This window comes from Patella vulgata, chromosome 6 (assembly GCF_932274485.2).
Source record: "Patella vulgata chromosome 6, xgPatVulg1.2, whole genome shotgun sequence".
NCBI lineage: Eukaryota > Metazoa > Mollusca > Gastropoda > Patellidae > Patella > Patella vulgata.
In genome coordinates this window covers 49,126,968-49,147,752 of record NC_065884.2, presented here as the reverse complement: position 1 = coordinate 49,147,752, position 20,785 = coordinate 49,126,968, and the positions used below count along the sequence as shown (strand labels likewise).

The 20,785-nt window shown below is 34.9% G+C and overlaps 1 long non-coding RNA gene across 1 annotated transcript; it reads left to right on the top strand.

Moving 5' to 3' along the window:
- The first annotated feature begins 14,789 nt into the window (after window positions 1–14,789).
- On the top strand, window positions 14,790–20,635 carry LOC126824806 (uncharacterized). Its single transcript, XR_007681635.2, has 8 exons — window positions 14,790–14,866; window positions 16,406–16,510; window positions 16,892–16,981; window positions 17,363–17,527; window positions 18,085–18,213; window positions 18,442–18,570; window positions 19,640–19,660; window positions 20,613–20,635. It is a non-coding gene; the product is annotated as an uncharacterized LOC126824806 (long non-coding RNA).
- The last annotated feature ends 150 nt before the right edge of the window (window positions 20,636–20,785 follow it).

Here is a 20,785-nt window from a genome sequence, read left to right as displayed (position 1 = left end):
GACCCCTGCGCGATTGCGAATTAACGAAATAAAATTAAACCATAATCTTGAAATGACCTAGTTTGTGTCGAGTGGACGTTAAACCCCATTTCTCTCCCTCTCTCTCTCTAAAGAATGGTGAATACGGAGATACGTTCGTTCGTTCGTTTCTGGAGTTTTACGTCCACTTCCACAAAAGGTGATATCGTAGACAAGATACGGAGATACAGTTAATTTAGCTTATATATACCCTGAGCTTAATTATACATGTCCTATACAAAGGTATGTTGACATATATTACTTTAACGGTTCAGTAAGCCAGTGATGACTGTCTTTTGTTTTATTTGTGTCTAAAGTTTGACACGTTTATAGTATTCTGTGACGTTCGATTTTGTGGTAGTTCATTGTTGGATTGTAAAAGGAGTGTGTGTATACCTGCTATTTTTGATTATTTATGTAAGCATAACAAATGCTGGGTTTTTTTTGTAACACGTGTATGTATTTTATAGGGTATCCTGTTATTACATAATAACATATTTTAAGGAGAGTTCCCATATTTCATAGATAATGCTTTAATACAAATGGGTTAAAATGATATAACAACCAAAGGCCAATAGTAAAGAGATAACCCATGTATCTTGTCGCAAAGTTTTAGCACAAAACAGCAAAGAAAAGATAAACCCACACAGCAGCTATGTCTCGAAAACAGATAGCCATAGCCATAAACAGTTGCCATAGACAAAAATGATAAGAATCCGGTATGCTTTCATAAAATCTGTATCGAGTTCACAAGCTTTTTATGGAAACACAATTATATCTCTAGACTAGAAAACTCGAATATGTTACAAATCATAGGGGTTCATCCTCTCCGATCCCAATGTTTCACCCACACACATGCTTCACTTCAAATTCGAAAACAATCCATTAAAAACAATAGCCTTTCTCGAGTTAAGAGGCTTACCTAAATGGGGCGCGGAGGATGGCAACTTCGGTAGAGAAATTCACAAAACGCTGATCCCGATGCTTCACACCAGAGTTTTAAAAAAAAAAAAAAAAAAAAAAACATTAACAGTTCTAGCCTCCATCGAGTTTTCTAGGTTTTCGGGGAAAAAAACAAACAAAAAAACCCCGTTAATATCTAGCCTCCATCGCGTATTCTAGGTTTCCGGAAAAGGGTGATAACTTCGGAACGCAAGATCGGGTTAGGCCGAATATCTATGGTTCATCTGCCAAACCTCAGTGCTTTATACCTAACCCTGTTAAAAACTTTAACCTCTATCACGCTCAGAATCTGCAGTCAAACATTTCTTACCTTATCTAATTTAATCTATAACTTTCTTCTAGACACCAAATCGTCTTATTCAATGACACTATTATACTGAAACAAAACAGATTTATAATTATACACTTGTGGTGCTTGTTTTTAAAATATACAATCGCAAGATCCGATGATCCGAGAACAGTCTTCTGTTGACTCGCAGTAATTTTCATGGCCAACACTGGGATAAAACCCGGTACCTTCTAGTTAATGAGCCCACGTCGTAATCTCGGGCCCATAGCCATAGAGAGAGAGAGAGAGGGGGGGGGTGAGAGAGAGGTCTACCGTTCATGTCTCTCCCTTAGGAATCGCGCCGGCCATTGATCATCCTAAATCCGATTCTTAAGACACCCCCCCCCCCACCCGTGACTCCTGATTGACTGAACTTGTTTGAATGAAATTCTGCCGATCTCTCGACAATTAGCCACCGGTTCGTCGCATGAGTTACATATTAATGATTAATGATCCTTGGAACATTTTCCACATCTTGACACCAAAAGTTCATTCGAAAAAGTCGATTTGATGAATTACCAGGAAATACGCGAAATTTCTGAAGAAACGCAAGGTTGAGTGGCCATCTTGGATCTTTGTGAAGCGACCAGCGAAAGGATACATCAGGCGATATTCAATCTGGGAGCCGAGATTGCCAATGTCATACAATAATCGATGTATATATTTCAATTTTTCAATGTAAAAATCATAAATAGTCTACATGTATATAACATATATATAACATAACAAAAAAAATATTATCAAATTGACAAATGACATGAAGTTGGCTTGTTGTTCGTGAAATGAAATGAAATGAAATGGGGTTTAACGTCCTACTGTTCTGCTCCGAACTGGGCTAATGAAGACGGGCATACGCCGTTCGTGTGCTATGAGGGAAATTTTGCCCGGACAGCGGCACTGCGGCATACTCCTATATCGAATTCCAACTGTCAAGGGGTCTTTTACGTGCACGCCAATGTGTACACAGGACCAACGGTTTTTTTTCGTCCCATCCGAACGACTAGACATCTGTCCTTGTCAGGTCCTCCGTCCTGCATCACTGACAAGGGGGAACCACGCCGGAAAATCTGGATGAACTTTCTCGGCCAATGCAGGGATCGAACACCCGACCTCCAGGCTAGCGAGCCAGCGTCTTACCCACTTAACCACGTGATCCCCCTTGTTGTTCGTGGTTCGGTGTTCGTTATTCACAAGATATATAGAGCGAGGGACATAGAGAAGTTGGGTTTAACGTCCACTCGAGACAAACTAGGTCATTTCGGGAATAACATATGGTTTAATTTTATTTTCAAAATTAGCAGTGGGGGGAAACCGGAGGACCCGGAGAAAACCCACCAGCTTGGACAAGATATAGAATTAGTAATATAATACAGGCGCTTTTATAGGGAATACGCCGGGAGTGTTTTTTTATGAGCCTAATTGTTGTTTATAACACTTTAAGTCTTTGGAAATAGATTCTAACAAGCTGTCGTTCTACCGAAAAAACGAGCTGTTTCTTATTGGCGAATAATGAACTAATTTGTTATTCGTTATTCACCAGATATGGAATTTGTAATATAATACAGGCGCTTTTATATAGGGAATACGCCGGGAGTGACTTTTCATGGGCCTAATTGGTTTATTATAACACTTCAAAGTCTTGGGGAAATTATTAGATTCTAACAAGCTATTTTTTGATCTGAATAACGAGCTGTTTCATATTGGCGAATAACGAGCTAGTTTGTTGTTCGTTATTCACCAGATATGGATTTAGTAATATAATAAAGGCACTTTTATAGGGAAATACGCCGGCGAATAACAAACAGTCCAAGACTTCACGTCGCTATTAAATTGACATAAGTTACGTCGACCTATTATTATTGTATATTTCTTAATAAAACACGATTTCGTTTCTTGTCATTTTCTCTTCCCGTACACTAATCAGCGTAATTTTACAGACATGCAGTGACATTTTGCAGCAAGAACTACGGGAATGGAGGAGAAAAGGAAAAAATCGCAATTTGGTTCATCAGTAAAAAAACGATGCTCATAGTAAAGAACTTATATCAAACAAAAACTTAGTTCACACGACCTAACTATTCATACGTGGGAAGTTTTTGTTTGTGCTGTATTGGATCTTTAGATTGATCGTTTAATACAGCGATAAAACTTATATAGTAACATAATTTATGAAAGTGTAACACAATCTCTAGCTTTATATATATATGTATCCTGTAGACTATACTTACTCTAATTGGGTCGCTAGGCCCTACGTATTTTATATTAATAGTGGGCTCTTATATTGCGCACAAATCCATCAAAGGATAAATCCATCAAAGGATATGCCCAAGGCGTATTCAGCTCTCTACTATCACAAGATTAAAACATAGTAGTCGAAAAAAGATGAGCATGGTCAAGGTAATGAATTCCATAGGTTTGGTACAGTGTATCACAGAATGACTGAACTCTATAGTTATTGCATGACGTTTTGTTGGTTTTTTGGGGTTTTTTCTTGCTTCAAATGCTATATATAGTATTATTTACATGCCAACCCTCTAAAGCATCGGATGGCTTAGATATTGAGTGGATAGGAAATGTCCGCCGTCAAACGCAGCCGAAATTTTCCGAAAATACGTGACGTCAATCACGAAGACTACCGACAACGAGCCTAACAATAGAGTTATTTATATACAGCTTTCTATTCATATTAAGAGTATTATTTGAAATAAAAATAATACAAATTTAAGACAAACATAATCCATCTTCTGTCAGATACCCGATAAGAGTAGTTAGTCATAACTTCACTAAGAATATAGTAGGCGAATTTAATTTAAACTTTTAATATATTCGTTTAACTATTTTTTTTTAAATTTGATAGCAAACGGATTCTTTATTTTAATCTTATACAATGCCCCCCTTAAGATACTTCGTTTTAGGTAAAAAACAATGAAAAGATTTAACAATTTTGAGGGGTATTATAGGCCTATACAAATAGCTTAGTCATCCGGCGATGCACGCATGGAAAATGTTTTTCCTAACATCCATAATAAAACAATAATCATTAAATGTCAATTTCATATGCATAACAAATAACACCATGGAAAAAATGTTTCCCATTAGCAAATAGACAAACTTTCTCTTATATCGGGTGGCTCAGAAAAAATGAGTACATCATTTAAAGTGGAATAATTAAACAAGAGCATCGCTAACGCTGCAATATACGTCCACAATCCTGCTTTGATTGATATAGTACTAATTAAAACGAAGAGAATGAAATATGAAATGGCTGTAATATGACAAGAGGCAAAGAAGGCTAGGCGTTGGGTTTGTTTTGCCATCATTACAGACAAAATATTAACAAAAAGTGGGTGTGTCAATGTCCAAGGGGGTCGGGGCATTTCTGTTTTTACGGTGTAAGGAATAAATATGCAATGTTCCAAGATGATCTATTCAGAATTGCAACCTGTAGACGATAAATGCAAAAAATGGGCGTGGCTCTGTCCCTGGGGGTTTAAGCAAAATTGCAAAAAACAAGGCCTGAATAGTATCTGCTCAATCTCTTTCACAGAGGTATTGCGAAGGCCTTCTTCTTATAACTCTGTGTAAGATGACTGACCTCTATAAGGTTCATATGCATTCTACGTGTGACGCACATGACGTCGATCATTGGTCGATAGCGCGTGCAATGTTTACTACAACGTGAACTAGTCCGGACAGAATGGTGCCTTTTACTCATTTTTTATACCCATTTTCACTAAATAGAAAATAATTTTTATCCGGATATACTTCGAACATCTTTATTGTTTTTACTAATACTTCAAAAACATTTTCTAGAATTTAATTTGCAGAAGGAAAAATGTTAATATTGCGAGCTAATTATATACAGCCCGCACCAATGTTATCCCTCTCAGTGATTGTAGTGGCCTAGCGAATATTCACTGTTGATCAGTGTGATATCTGCTACTTAGATTACAGCAGAAAGAAAGAACATATTCAAACAATCTCATTAAAATACAGATCTATATTTCGTTTCGTATTTTTATACTTTCGAAGGCCTACCAACTCTTCCAGATCCAAGTGTAGTAAAGACAAGTAAAACGAAATTTTAAACTATAAAAACGAAACGAAATAGGACCTGTGTTTTAACCAGATTGATATGCAAATGAAAATATTCTTTTACAATAACCAAATTCAAATATAACAAATAAAACATTTAAAATATACATGTAGCATACTGTAGTGTAATAATACATAATACAACCATAAATCCTTGCTTACCTCTCTGCAGCAAACAGCCTACTGGTACGTACAGTTTCTTGATAAATTGTGGTTAAATTTTGTAGATTGTTGGTATTAATACCGAAAATTTAGTGTGAAAATTGGATAATTAATGGTTTCTTTTTGTTTTGTTATGCTCATTTTTTTATGCGATCGTGTGCATAAAAATATAGTTCCCGGTTTTAACCTGTTTAACATTTCCGGGTGTGTTTATATTTTATTGGTATATTTGTTACGTTCTACTTACAAGAGAGGGAGAGAGAGCAAGACTAACGTGTTCACACTAGGTCATTTCGGAGAGAGATAGAGGGGATACACAGTTCACTCGATACAAACTATGTCATTCCGGGACTAACATGGCATAATCTTTTTTCAATAATTTGCTTCCGCGTAGTAGTCTTTAGCAGTGGAAGGGGAGTGCTGGGGGACCCGGGGAAACCCCACGAGCGACCTTACTCCTTGTCTAGTACAAACTTCTGATTGAAATCACGCCACTTGACTCAATGACAGATTGTAAACCATTCAGTCACCCGGATCGTGAATATATATATATATATATGTAGGTCACTTTGCACCATAAACAACTTCTACTCCAGATATAATTTTAAAGATCTTCTTTGTGATCTACGCACAAACCATATATAGTATTTTTTTTTAATTCATTTTTGCTTTACTATATGATTTTGGTTTATATGAACTATCATTTTTATGGCAACACTAGTTTATCAAAGGTATACCTGGTAGGTAATGCACTGACTGTATTTTTCCTATGCTTTCTTGGCATTTCTAGTGTTGTTGTATTCGATTCTTGGTATGGATATTCGAGTTCCAAATCACAGCTTCTCAAAGTCGCGTTCCACAACTCTTCGTCAACTGGACCGTACGCGAGGTTGTGTAATAATATTGCTAGAATTTTTGCTCTTGAAATTAATGAAGGCAGTATATTTCATTAATTAATATCTTTGGCAAGTTGGTAGATTCTCACATATGTAGAATTGTACTAAATCAACTTAGTCTGTAATTGACATATTGTTATATAAAAAAGATCAATTTAGCCTAAACGTGTCAATAATTTACCACCAGAATTACACGGGAGTGGAATTATTCTAATTGCATCATTTGACTTAAAGTAACCAATCATTTTGTTAATTACACAAGTTCAGGGCCATGATCACGCTTTATTGTGCATGCTATTCATATACCTTTAAAAGAAACCGTGGAACCCTGTAAGTCAGACTTCCATTAGATTCCAGAGAGCTTCCATCTGAGTTCTTAGACAGCCGCGAGGCTGGCTAGGGTGGAGAAATGGTTTTAGCTAGTATTGTTATATATTATGCTTGTATAAATATATGTATTCGGCTATGCTATATAAAATGTAGAAGCGAACTGTTTATTGTTATTCCTGGTAAGACAAACGTCTTATGAAAACAGTAAGAGAACTGTAAGAAGTAAATACACAACGTGAATCAGAAGTAAAAAAGACAGCTAGAGACAAATTCTAGACGATCACAAGGCTACAGAAATATGTAGTAAGAAAAGATGCATGGGTCGTAGTGTAGGATGTGGCGTCAGACAAAAGACCTATGGTGCTACAGTTGATATATCGTCTGTTACAGCATAGTATATCGCCACTAAAAAACAACAATAAATAATATAGACATGATTTGAAATCAACAATTTGTTAGGAATGCTAAAACGTCGTTTTCCCTCCGAGAAAATTTGGAATAATCGGGGTTTTTTAATGAAGATTTAATGAATACATGGGCCCGAATATATCATTCAACTTCATCAACCAACAAAAAGGCTCAGATTTACGCGTTTCACAGACAGATATTTATGCCCTTTACTGTTATTTACGGTTAAGGGGGGGGGGGGCTTCACAGGGATCCACCACTGTGTCATTTCAATAAGAACTAAGCAGCCTTAAATAATCCATTAAAGACCACGAACGCGTTCCATTAAAAAAAAGCAATAAAAAGAATTCTGAAAGATGTAATATGTCTGTATGATATAACCTTTAACTTGTTGTCAAACGTGTTATCATATGAATCACTGTCGCAAGAGAGAGAGAGAGAGGGAGAGAGATATGGGGTTTAACGTCCACTCGACACAAACTAGGTGGTACAGCGACCTTACTCCTTGTCACGTACAACCGGGGAATCGAAACAAACCACACCAGTTGGTTCAATGACAGACCTTATGATGAATCACTGTCGCAACTTACTTGCAAACTACAATATCGTGAAAGACGAATCTCTGAAGAAAATATCAGTCCAACAATGGTTCAATTCCGTTCAGGATTTACAAATATTATATGATGAATTGAATTGACGGTTTTAACTCCGTACATCTTATAAAGCCCTTCACGTAATATTCTGCATATTTCGTCATTAATTTAGATTGGCTACTGACCCAGCTGGGGACCTCTCAGATTCCTAGACAGAAAATATCCCGCTTTCCAGCTAAAATGTATACCCGTGATAGTCGAGTTGCAAAGTTCCGAGTTTGTTCAATGCCAAGGTTTCAGTGGAGGTCGCCATGTTTGATTTGAATGTGTTTCTGACATGACCTCTGATTGGACAGGGGATAACGTTCTTATAAGTTCGGGAATGTTAGACCAATCTATAGCAACGGGTAGAAGTTGTAAGACTCGCGGTCGTTGCTTAAAGATGTGGTCAAAACCATCCAGCGCTGCCTTTGTAAATGACTGTCAGCGACATTAACATTGAACAATAGTTGCCATTGAAAAAAAACAATGCATGCCACATTCCATAGTATTATTTCATCGATTCATAGGAGTGGGCTATAATATTTAATTTTTCTTATATATAATTGTAATGAATAACATCTCGCTCAAAAAGAACCCAGTCATTTGCTAAAAGTAGAAATTTTAGCCCCCAACCATGGTATTTATTTATTTATTTCCAACCATGCTAAATCCAAAGTACAAATCGTACCGTCTTGAATTAAGAAATTATCATGCCGACGGGATGGTCCTTCAGATATTACAAGAGTAATAATAATGATATAAATACAATTACAGGACTAGTACCAAAACCAATAATAATTCTTGTCTTGGGAGTTTAAATCGATAGGGAATTCAACTTAAAGACTTTCACTTTTAAGATTTCTTGAATGTTATCTGAAATATCAATTATAACATATAAATACTATAATTTGCACGGTTATAATAACCTTGGACTAATGGTCTGAATAGAGACGTTACAGGCATATCAAGACTTCTGATTTTGTTGGTGGATAGGTGGTGTTTTTTTTTTGGGGGGGGGGGTTTGGGGGGGGGGGGGGTCCCATGCTCTTAGTTCAGTCTGATTGGTGTTTCTGACAGAATCGTCAGCTCAGCACTTCTGTCAGACCACCATTGAAAGACTCGCTAATTTTGTTTGTTTCAGGGTGTGTGCTTCAATATGCCAATGGTTGAATTGCATTGTGGATGGCATACAAGTCAGATGTTTCATGACGATTCCCTTGAATAAAGTTTTGAGGTGTAGCCAGTTCCCATTAAATAGTCATTCGCAGTGGGTTGCCCTCGGACATTTAGAGGATTGTTATACTCTTTCGGCGTCACTTTTCATAATCCAAGAAATTTATATTTTGGACTACAACACCACAACACCTGGAAACAAAATGAATGTCAAATGTGTGTAAGATTCTCTAGCAGCTGCAATACTAGACATTATAAATGGCTTTAACTTTTTGTACTATGTGAAACGCTATATAAAGTAAACTACCTAATAAACATAAACAATCTAGATAGAACATTGATATACCATACGATCGAACGTTGTTTTTTTTAAATCGGATAAAAAGTGTCATTTGGATAGGGACCACAAGCTAAAAACGCGATTTTTCGTATACAATTAGGGGCCATAATCCAGAAAATTAAGATCCGATATGCGCGAATACATTCAGGGGCCATAATCCATAAAAGGAACCGAGATCTTTGGTGGCTAGACTTATATTTCAAGTTTCGTGAAATCTATACCGCTGGATTAAACATGCATTATGCAAGAGCAAAATCTGCTTATTACAAGTCTTTCTTTAGGCCTGAAATGTTCTCTAAATTATCAATTAGACATTAATTAACTTATCCAGACTATAATAAACTCTCGATGTCAAGGTTAGCCTTCGATGTAGGCCGGATTAGATTCATATATGCCGCTAACGGCCGTTGATAATTAAATCAGAAAAAGTGGATAATCGAGACTGCTGTTTATATTAATGATTTTAGTAATGATGACCGAGACTATGCAAAAATTTCACCCGCTTCCATCTCGGCTCGTAGTGGATCAATTTGACTGAAATTTTCAGCAAATTACCTTTACACTATCTAGTTTTTAACTATTATAGCGAGAACTGCCATCTCTTTATCTTATCTCCCATAATGTATCTTTAATTATGACACTTCGTCTTTTAGTGAATATAGCATCACAAGAGAATATAGCCCACCATCAGTATAGTCGACAGTACTAGTTCTAAAATCAATGTCAACCATGTGTTACGATGACCTTCGGACGGATACGGTTCGTATTTATGTTTACAGACCAACAACCAGCAAGTTTGTAAAAAGGGTTTCCAAAGAGCGACCATTGTCTGTAATGTAGGAATATTTACAACTCTGGATATGGTCTCGGTCGGCCAGAACCTCATAGTCTTCAACGTTTGTTTTTTTGTTTTGTTTTGGGTTTTTTTTTTTTTGGGGGGGGGGGGGATGGGGGGGGATGGGGGGGGTCTTTGTTTGTTTTTTGTTGTTTTTTTTTTTTGTTTTTTTTTGTTTTTTAAAAAAAATTATTTTTGGGGAGGGGGGGGGGGCTTACCCGATATAGCATACAAGAGTGTGAACAATAATAAATACATATTTCTGCATTATTATAGTATTTGAAGGTTTAATGATATATTTTATTCTTAGTATTGCAATAAATAAGAATCTTACATACCGGTACTTTAAAATTTGTTGGGTTTATTTTTATTCTGACCTTATTGTCACGCATAATTCTGTCTATCAATCTTTTCTGCTATCATTAATACTCAAAAGCAAGGATATGCACTCTTTAACCTGATTCCTTAAGAATGTGTAGACCAAGACATATTATTATTTAGGTTCACTTAACTCAGGAAAAATAAAATACTGACATACAAATAAATAAAACGGGTGACAACAACTAGTAAATCAAACGCAGCTAGTGTTGACTGTCATGTCATTTTTAAAACAAAACAATTCTTTATCATATGGTTGCATATTTATTTTTTTTATGTGGTAAAATATTGTTTTAGACCTTGGGATATCTCAAAAGCTGTTTTTTTTGTTTTTAAAAATGTTATATTACATGTATATAATGTCTCTTTTTAAGATGGATTATAGTGTGGAGATAAATAATTAACAGGATATTCAGTCTTTGCAGTTTCCATGTGTAACGAGTTTATGAAACTCAATTAAAGCGACATTAAGTAAGCGCTAAATCTACCTATTGCAGGTCTTTTTTTCTGAATTCATGTTATATAAACTAATATTTAGTCTTTCATTCCCATAACAAGCCCATAAAAAACTCTCTTGGCCACCGAATGGCTTAGATGTTGAGTGGATTATGTCGGTGAATTAAATATTATTGTATTGTTTATTTTTCGTTTTCTGTCGTCTCCGGTTGCTGCCAGTACTGTTGCTCTCTAGTCTTTGAAAATCAATCTCCGGTTGCTGCCGGTACTGTTGCTCTCTAGTCTTTCAAAATCGGTCTTGTCCCAAAGTTATAGTCGCGAATGTCACTACTAAAATTCTATATAATTAGAAAAGATCCGATAGATGAGTAGTTGTAAAAGTGTCAGCCATTAAATAAAGTCATAAAATCCACGTGCTATTTTATCCAATATAAGGTAAATATCCTACATGGTCCGACGAAACGAACCGATTCTAATGTAACTCACGGAAAAATCCAAAGAAATCCACAAAACTTGGTAAGTTTCTTCTATTTTTGACTTTGCTGAACAAACCGATAACTAAATGTTCAATTTTCACACACAGTCGAGTCACAAATGGATTCGACAAACAAACCAAACATCACGCCCCCCCCCCCCCCCACACACACACAAAGAAGGATTTTAAAGCAACGTTCGGGTTATCGTTTATCTGTCAATAATTCCTTGTCGAGAGCAGATCGGCTGTTGAGTATCCCGATTTCCCGATTCAAGCAAGATGAGATTTGCGAACATGTCATTAATTTATCCCAAACCAAACAAGTCATGGTAAATTACAGACATATATGAATTTCGGAGATCAAGTTTTGAATTTTAAAGATTAGGCAGAAATAGAGCATGAGATAGAACAGTCAGTGGGACTAAAGGAAAATGTTGAATTAATGTCAATTAGACTACAGACTATGCTCGAATTATTGAAGTTGCCTAGCCCAACACCCATTACCAGACAGTCAGCAAGACCAGGCCAACCTTGTTACACATCCAGTTATTGGAATCGATCCAATGTCAACTAATTCAAGTAACCAATCTACTTCATCCACCCATGATCCAGTTGACAAGCAAGATACAACCCAAAATTCCACAGCCCAATCAACTGTAAACCCACCATCTTTTAGTGCTAACCCTGTAGCCGTAAACTTGACACCAGTCAACCTCACACCTGCATCAGTCTCATACTTTAATCAGTCAATCCACATAATTTTATCCAAACTAGACTCAAAGAAGTTTCGAGAAGATCCACCCAAGTGACAGACATTCTGGGATTCATTTACTACAGCCATCCATCATATTTAAAATCTTTCAGATATCGATAAGTTTAACTACTTAAATTTAGCCGTATCCGGATTTCCTTTGACTTCTCTTAATCATTCTGAAGCAATTTTTATTTTGCAGAGACGATATGGTAACCGCCCGCAGATTGTAAATCGCCATATGAACATTTTGATGAATTGCACCCGGTTACAGATATGAACAATCTGAGAGATATTCGTCAATTGTTTGACACTATTGAAGCCAATGTTAGGAGCCTGAGGACACTTGGTGTTGTCAAACATAATTACCCACACATTGGCACGTGAATTGCTACTAATTATTAGCCGGGAAATATCTGAAGAGGATTGGAATCTGGATCATTTGATTGGACTCATCAAACATGAATTGTCAGCAAAGGAGAGACGTCGCCAGTTCACAAACCTGCGCAAACCTCCGAATAATAACTATTCTACGTCTGCAGCCCTATTTATAATCAATCAATCCCTACCAACTTGTACTTACTGTCATAGACGACATGCATTCAACTCCTGTAAGAATATTACTTATATTCAAGCCAGAAGGGATTTGTTGGCGAAGAAAGGGGGATGTTTTATCTGTTTGCGTCGCGATCATTATTTTCCAATTATTTTCCAATTGAACCATCTATCGATACACTTTGAGTCGCCAATATAAGTGAAATGTCTTACAGGTTATACAATACCCGCCATATCTACGTTTACCGATAATATGGCAGAAATTTGTTTCTTATCGTGCAATGGTACTTGACAATCGAAATTATGAACTATCAATCGGCAATTGAGCACAACTGGACAACTGCAGAAGCCAATTCCCGTTGGCGCCAGATGAGCCATGAACGATTAGAGGCCTTTGAAAGTATTTTTTTTTTCAAGACATTTTTATAAAACAGATACTAATGTATTTTAGGGCTGGTAGTAAACACCATATGAATGAAAAGGAAAATAAATTGTTAGGTTTTTTTTATCTGCTACGGTTAAATATCTCCAAAATAGGGAAATTAAAGGTTAATTTCATGGGTTATTGTTTCCTTTACCTAGTTTTTGTCAAGTCGATTCCGGTCATTTTTATTTTTTGTATCAAATGTTGTGAGGTTGCTTGTTCACGTGAGCATAAATTTTTTAAACCCACCCCAGGAAAGAAGTAGCTATAGGGCGTCAAACTTTGGGTGACGAAAAATGGGGAATTTAGACAGGCTTTGATACATATAGTCCCTATATGTAGATCTCGTTCGCCAGAATCGTCTGAAGTTAATTTTGTGGTAACAGCAGTGAGTCATCTACAAACTGTGTGAGTTTGGTCTCTCTGCTACGTATAGTAAAGGTGTAAGGACTTGCCAAAGTTGGTATTTGAGAAAAGACAGATTTTGGTAATTTCACCATATGAAAAATATTTTTTCAGTTTTCTCAGGCAGGATTTGAAAGATTTATCTGATATTGCACATTTATGTGTTTTGGGACTATCCCAACTTATAAACCAAATTTGGTCAAAATCTGTGATTGAAGCCTTAGCACCTTCTGCATGGTTTTCTCGCGGACACGCTCTTAAGTGCATTGGCAAATTTGTAACATTAGCTCTACAATTTGAAGAAAATTTCTATATAGTGTTAATGTAATTAGTCACTGACAGTTTTATATGAAAAATAAAGCATATTAATAAGAATGTACGATTAATATAAAATCATATATTTTGATATCCTAAAATTCAGACATTTACTGAAAATGCAAATTTTGTTAATGTTACATAAGGACAGACATGGACATTTTATAAATAACTGGAATTATTGTTTTTATACGCAATGGAGCAAGCTTTAACTTTAAAATCGTACAAAACATTATTTTAAAAGCATGTGCTAATGTTATTGAAGGATATATACTATTTAGTATTTATACGTCCTCATTTTCATGTGGACGTATTATGCCGTCGCCCCTGTCTGTCCGTCCGTCCACAATTGTGACAAGACAAGACAAATATATGTAGTGGATGGACAAACCAGTCAATTTTTAACTGAGGTTTGAACAAATCAATTTTCAGATCGTTTTTTTCTCATCAGTATATTTTTATGTCTGTTTTAAAGAAGACACACTAACCATTATAATTATGCAAAAACAAATTAAAATAAATGTTATTTCAAAATATTCTAAAATCTTGGAAATGATGGGAAAAATGTCTATCTTAAAATATTTGTAATTTATTTTAATCAAAAAATGCATCAATAAACCTGCTGTTAAGTATTTTATATGGTTTTTTTTATGTGCTGATTTTGAAGATAAGAAAAAATATTTAATAGTTCTTTCCTTTTTCTAAAAAAAAAAAAAAACTGTTACGTTTGTTTAATACCCACTGGTACACTTTATAATAAAATATGCCATAAGTGTTAATATCTGTTTTTTTGTTGTTTTTTTATTGTAGGAAGCCAAGAAATGGCAAGAAAGAAAAGAAGCTTTAGAAGCTTTACAGAGGCTTGCTGATAATCCTAAGATCGAAAATGGAGATTTTGCTCCATTACTCAAATGTGTTCTAAAGGTAATAAAAGGTCCATTCAAATAGGTGTCACAACTCCATTGCTCGCGTTGGAAGAAAGTGTTTTTATACGCCCACATTTTCATGTGGACGTATTATGCCGTCGCCCCTGTCCGTCCGTCCACAATTGTTTGTGGACACTCTACAGGTCACAATTCTTATCCGATTTTGACGAAACTTGAAATATAGGTTTATCTCCAAAATATCTCGGCTGCTTTCGATATTGGCATGTATCGGATCGAAACTTCATGGATTATGGCCCCTGTTTGTACGAAAAATCACATTTTTAGCTTGTGGACACTATAGAGGTCACAATTTTTATCCGATTTTGTTGAAACTTGAAATGTAAGTTGATAACCCAAAGATCTCTGTTCATTTCGATATTCGCGCATATCAGACCGTAACTTCCTGAATTATGGCCCCTGATTGTACAAAAAATCACGTTTTTAGCTTGTGGACCCTATAGAGGTCATAATTTTTATCCGATTTAAAAAAACGTTTTATTATATCACCGTTACACCCTAAGGATGGCCGAGTTCGAATTTCGTGAAAATCGGCCCAAAATTGACAGACAAAATGGCCGCCGTTCGTTCTCAAATAGCGTAAAAATATGGTATATCAAGGTTGTGGACCCTATAGAGGTCACAATTTTTATCCGATTTTGTTGAAACTTGAAATGTAAGTTTATAACCCAAAGATCTCAGTTCCTTTCGATATTCGCGAATATTGGACCGTAACTTCCTGAATTGTGGCCCCTGATTGTACGAAAAATCGTGTTTTTAGCTTGTTCTCTATCCATCTCTCGAAAATGTGGGCGTATCCTGCCTGGCAGCCGCTGGTTTGTTGTTTTTTTTAATTTGTAACCTTTATTTAACTTAATCTCAAATAGTCCCTATTTAATCTTTTGTAATATTTTAACTGATTTTGAAAGCCGATATCTTATTGTTTGGTTTGATATAATTTTATGTACCTGATCTTTTTATTAATTTCATAATTATAGGTTGAAAAATGTCAATTTTGCGTGTTTTGACTTACAGTAACAAATTTTGTCACTTATAAATTGGACACTCAATATCAAAATTAATCAGTCAGCTTTAAATTGGACACAAGTACAAATTAGATGATTTTGGATGATTTTAAATGATTTTTGCAAATTTTTAAACAAAGATTTGATATTAAATGAATGTGAAAGAAATTAGTGCTAAATACACAAGATTAAATGATACCCGGGTTACAGTGTTAGTGACTATAGTGAATAAATGGGGACATTTGAGTAGGACTATCGGATGGATACCAATACTCGATGGTCACAAGACAATTTATTCAATAATTTATCATTATATAACAGCTATCATACTTTATATTATAATTTTAATTTCGTTGTTTTTGGTGAAATATATTTAACACCTATTTATATTTGTTGCCCAGTCAAACAAACTGAAACTACGTACCGTTGAAACACTTTGATATCGTTGAGGAAAATATACTAATCACAAAGGACAACACTATATTCAAATTTAACAACATTGTTTTATGTTTCAGGTTATTGCTAAAGATACCAATGTTATGTTGGTAGCCCTTGCAGGAAAATGCCTAGCTGGTATTGCTAAAGGTCTTCGAAAAAAGTTTGCACCATATGCAGCTAATGTGAGAATAAATTAAATTTTAAAGTTTTTGGGGGTCACAGTCGACGAGTAAATGATTTTTTGCAGGGGTCACAGTCTATTAGTGGATGAAGGACTGCCTTGATTTGGTTATATGCTTTTCAAATGACATAAAATGTATTCTAATGACAATCACTATTTTATTACTTTCAATTTTATTCAGTAACTAACGAACTAATTGATGGAGATTTGCATTAGACATTATTTCTCAAAAATGATGATTTTACTTTGTATTGCTCAGTAAGATATTGAGAATATAGCTGAAAATTAAATTGCTGCTATTAGCTGTTCTTTAAAGTTTAAAATACAATGTTTATAATGTAGATCATATATTTTAAAAGAATGAAATATTTATTAAATATAGAGTATGTCAACTATAATAGATAAATTTAAAGAGAAGAAACCAACAGTAGTAGCAGCTTTAAGAGAAGCTAGTGATGCTGTGTATCTTACCGTAAGTATTTATCTTATATCTATAGAACACTTTAGCATAGTGTGGCTATCAGAATTCAAATAATTATATCCTGTGTTGGCCTAGAAGTTCATCGGGATGTTCTGGCATGGTTCCCCCTTGTCGGTGATGCAGCACAGTGACAACATATAGTTGTTCAGATTGAACAAAAAAACCATCACGTGTACACATCGTCCTGCACGTAAAAGAACCCTTGGTACTTGGATTTCTATATAAAAGTAGGCTGTAGTGCAGCTTTCCAGGCAAAATTTCCTCAAAAATACTGTATGGTGTATGCCCGTCTTCATTAGTTGTAGCCCAGTCGCAGCAGAAAAGTAGTATGTTAAACTTCATTTTTAAGTTTATTAATTTGATTAATTCCAGACTAATTTAGAGGTGATGACTGAACATGCTGTGGCTGCATTAGAAAATAAAAATCCACAAATTCGAGCTGAGACAGCATTATTACTAGGTCGTTGTTTCTGTAGATGTACTCAATCTAGTCTACCCAAAAAGATGTTAAAAATATTTTGCACCAGTTTACTAAAGGTAAAATAACTATCTTTCTATTATTTAATAAACTTTTAGACTTTGCTGAAATATAGAAAATTTGTTGGAAGCTGTTTATGGGGTTTGACATTTAGTTAGTTCATGTTGTTTCACAGAGTTTGTAAGTTAATGTTGCATGTGCTCTATGTAATTGCTGGGACGGACAGGAAAATTAATGATGTGGGGGAATTTATTTTGAAATTATTTTAGACAGTAAAACCTATGTACAATTTTGTTTACCGTTCGTTTACACACATTCAAAATTTATTGTTCGATTGTATACAAAAAAAAACCGAGGTCCCATGTACACATTGGTGTTAACGTAAAAAAAACCAAAACCCCTTGACAATTGAAATTCGGTATAAGAGTAAGCAACAGCTCCACTGTCTGGGCAATATTTCCATCCCTTATAGCATACTGCATGGTGTATGCCCATCTTCATTAGCCCAGTCGGTGCATAAAAGTAGGATGTTAAACCCTAATTCATTTCTGTATATGCCTTTCTATTGTTATTGAATTTTGTAAAGATAGGAAATAATAAGTAATTGTATTTCCAGACTGTAAATGATACTACAGGGGAAGTGAGAGAAGCATCATTTCAAGCATTAGGTACAGCTATGAAAGTTGTCACAGAAAAAAATATAGCTCCTTTCCTAGTGGATATTGATCCTATTAAATTGACCAAGGTATTTATATTAATTCAGATTAATAATCAAATTGATGAAATAGATTTACTGTATTGCATCACATACACTATTGTTGGATCACTTGGAAAAATTCACAATTGAAAAAAAAATGTGTGCAAATATCACTTGCTTTTCTCCCATTACATGTAAAACTGTCTTCAACTGCAAAGTGAAAAAATAAAATTGAACAAAAATCATTAATTGCATATAAAATTTACTTTCTTCCAGATTCAAGAATGTTGTACTAATGCTGTACTGTTAAATGCTAAAGGTGAACCCCGAGGTGGAGGAGCAGCAGCTGCACCCAAAATGTCTGAACCAAAAGTTGTTAAACCCAATAGTGCTAAAGTTACCAAGGTATTATTTGTTACTAATGTTGGAAATAGAATTTCTAATAAAAATCTAAAATTCTGGTTTTATTAGTTGAAATCAAATATGACATCTTTGAATTGGGTTAAGGTATTGAATTGAAAGTGATGCTAAAGCTGGATAGTTTACATTCAAACTAAAAAAATTGAAGTGGGATGGACATTTTAAATTTCAAACTAAGTCAAATTAGGTCTAGTAGTTATTTTACGGTAAAATAGATGTACGGAATACAAAATGACATTGCCAAGAGAAAATGTTTGAAATTGCTTTTACAGAACATTTCAGATCCAATATTAATTCCACTATATTATTATATCTTTCAATGAAGCAGACGAGAAGATACGGGGTTTGTTTTAATACATCTGTGTATTTCTAGAAGCAGTGTGTTCATATTTTCATTTAAAGCTTAATGTTCACATATTGTATGGTGCCAGTGTTATAGATGTGTTATATGTATAAGGCTACTGAATTTAATATTAACTGGGTGGGGTCGAACACAATGTTTTGTAGAACCTCTCCCCTATTCCCCCATCTACGAATTAATATGTATTTTATTCACCCTCCAGCAATAGAATTGTAAATAATAACAGAGCATTTTTTTTTCAAAATTTCCATAACCCAACCACCAAATCATTTTATAAAATGACGATCCCATGTACCCAGTTAATTTTAAATTGCCTTTGATATTGTGGTTTATTTGTTAGATATTTTACTGTAAAAAATATAGAATCCAGATAAGAAAAATCCAGCATTCTAGCTGTGTCATCAAAGATCTGGACATTGTAGTTATAAGAGAACAATTGCTGTAACTGATTTGTTAAGAAAGTACATAAATTTGAATTTTTGACATACAACATTTAGGCTAACAGAAATGACATCATCTCTGCGATCATTCAATTTCCTACCTGACTACTGGAAGTTCTGTATGTTAAATTTTGGATCAAGATTTTTAGTGGAATGAGATAAAGCAAAACTTTCTGTATTTTCTTTGGTAAAATATTGTAAGCATATACATGGTTTTCTTTCACATTTGTTTATTTATTTGTTGTGTTTTCAGCCTCCAGAATCTAAACCACCAGTACGTACTCTTTATGTTCTTTAGTTATTTTTGTAAAATATTCTATTGCAATCTGATTAAAACACAGATCCTATTTCGTTTCGTTTTTATAGTTCAAAATTTCATTTAACTTGTCTTTACTACACTTTTATCTGGAAGAGTTGTTATCATAATCATTGACGTATTCAGAATAATGTGAGCTATTAGCCAATGAAACGGTCGGTTACGGCAAGCTTTAGGCGTGATTTGCATGCAACTGTGGGTAATCCACTAGTAACACATCAATGCTGATTGGTTAATCAAATGTCTGACGTCATAGGGTCAAAAGCCGCTCGTATGACCTCTTACGCGACCTATCGCTACAACCGGCCAGATCTTCATGTAGTGTAGGCCATCGAAAGTATAAAAAAAAACGAAACGAAATATAGATCTGTATTTTAATCAGATTGATTATATTGTGTATCTCACAAATGAAATCTGTGGATCACTGACAGCAATTTAGTTATTGTGCTTATATGTGTTCACTGCCATACAGTTATTTTTAAATTATTATTCTTGAATCCTTATAGATGTTGGCACATCTAATTAACAAGCCTATCTGAAACCATCATTAGCAACTCATGTACCCCCCCCTTTTTTTAACTTCCAATACCAGCTCTGTTGGACTGAACAGAACAGCATTTTATGTGCCAAATAACGATTGGTTAACAATGGTTTGATTTACTGTGTAAAATTTACAGCAAAATTAACCTGGAACAAAATTCATTCTAAACCGACTAAAATGTATTTATTTAAACAGGAAGTAGGAAAAAGGAGGTGAAACAAACTATAGGATTAGCCAGTAGACTATAAGCAGTCAAAGTTAGACAGGAATTATACTTATTGATACATCATGTAGATTTATCAAATGCTAATGGGTCACCTATTTTATGTTATAATGCACTTATGTAATGTTGTTTTGTATTTTCACTAGTCTGACACCGGCTCTAAACCGGCTTCTAAACCTAGTGCTGTAAGTAACACATAGTAGATATAACCTTTATTTATACACACGTCCACTAGCACTTACTCATGTATTTCTAAATTCTATGATAGTTGTTAATTCTAGAACTAAGATAAAGCTTATTTCCTCCATCTTCAATAATT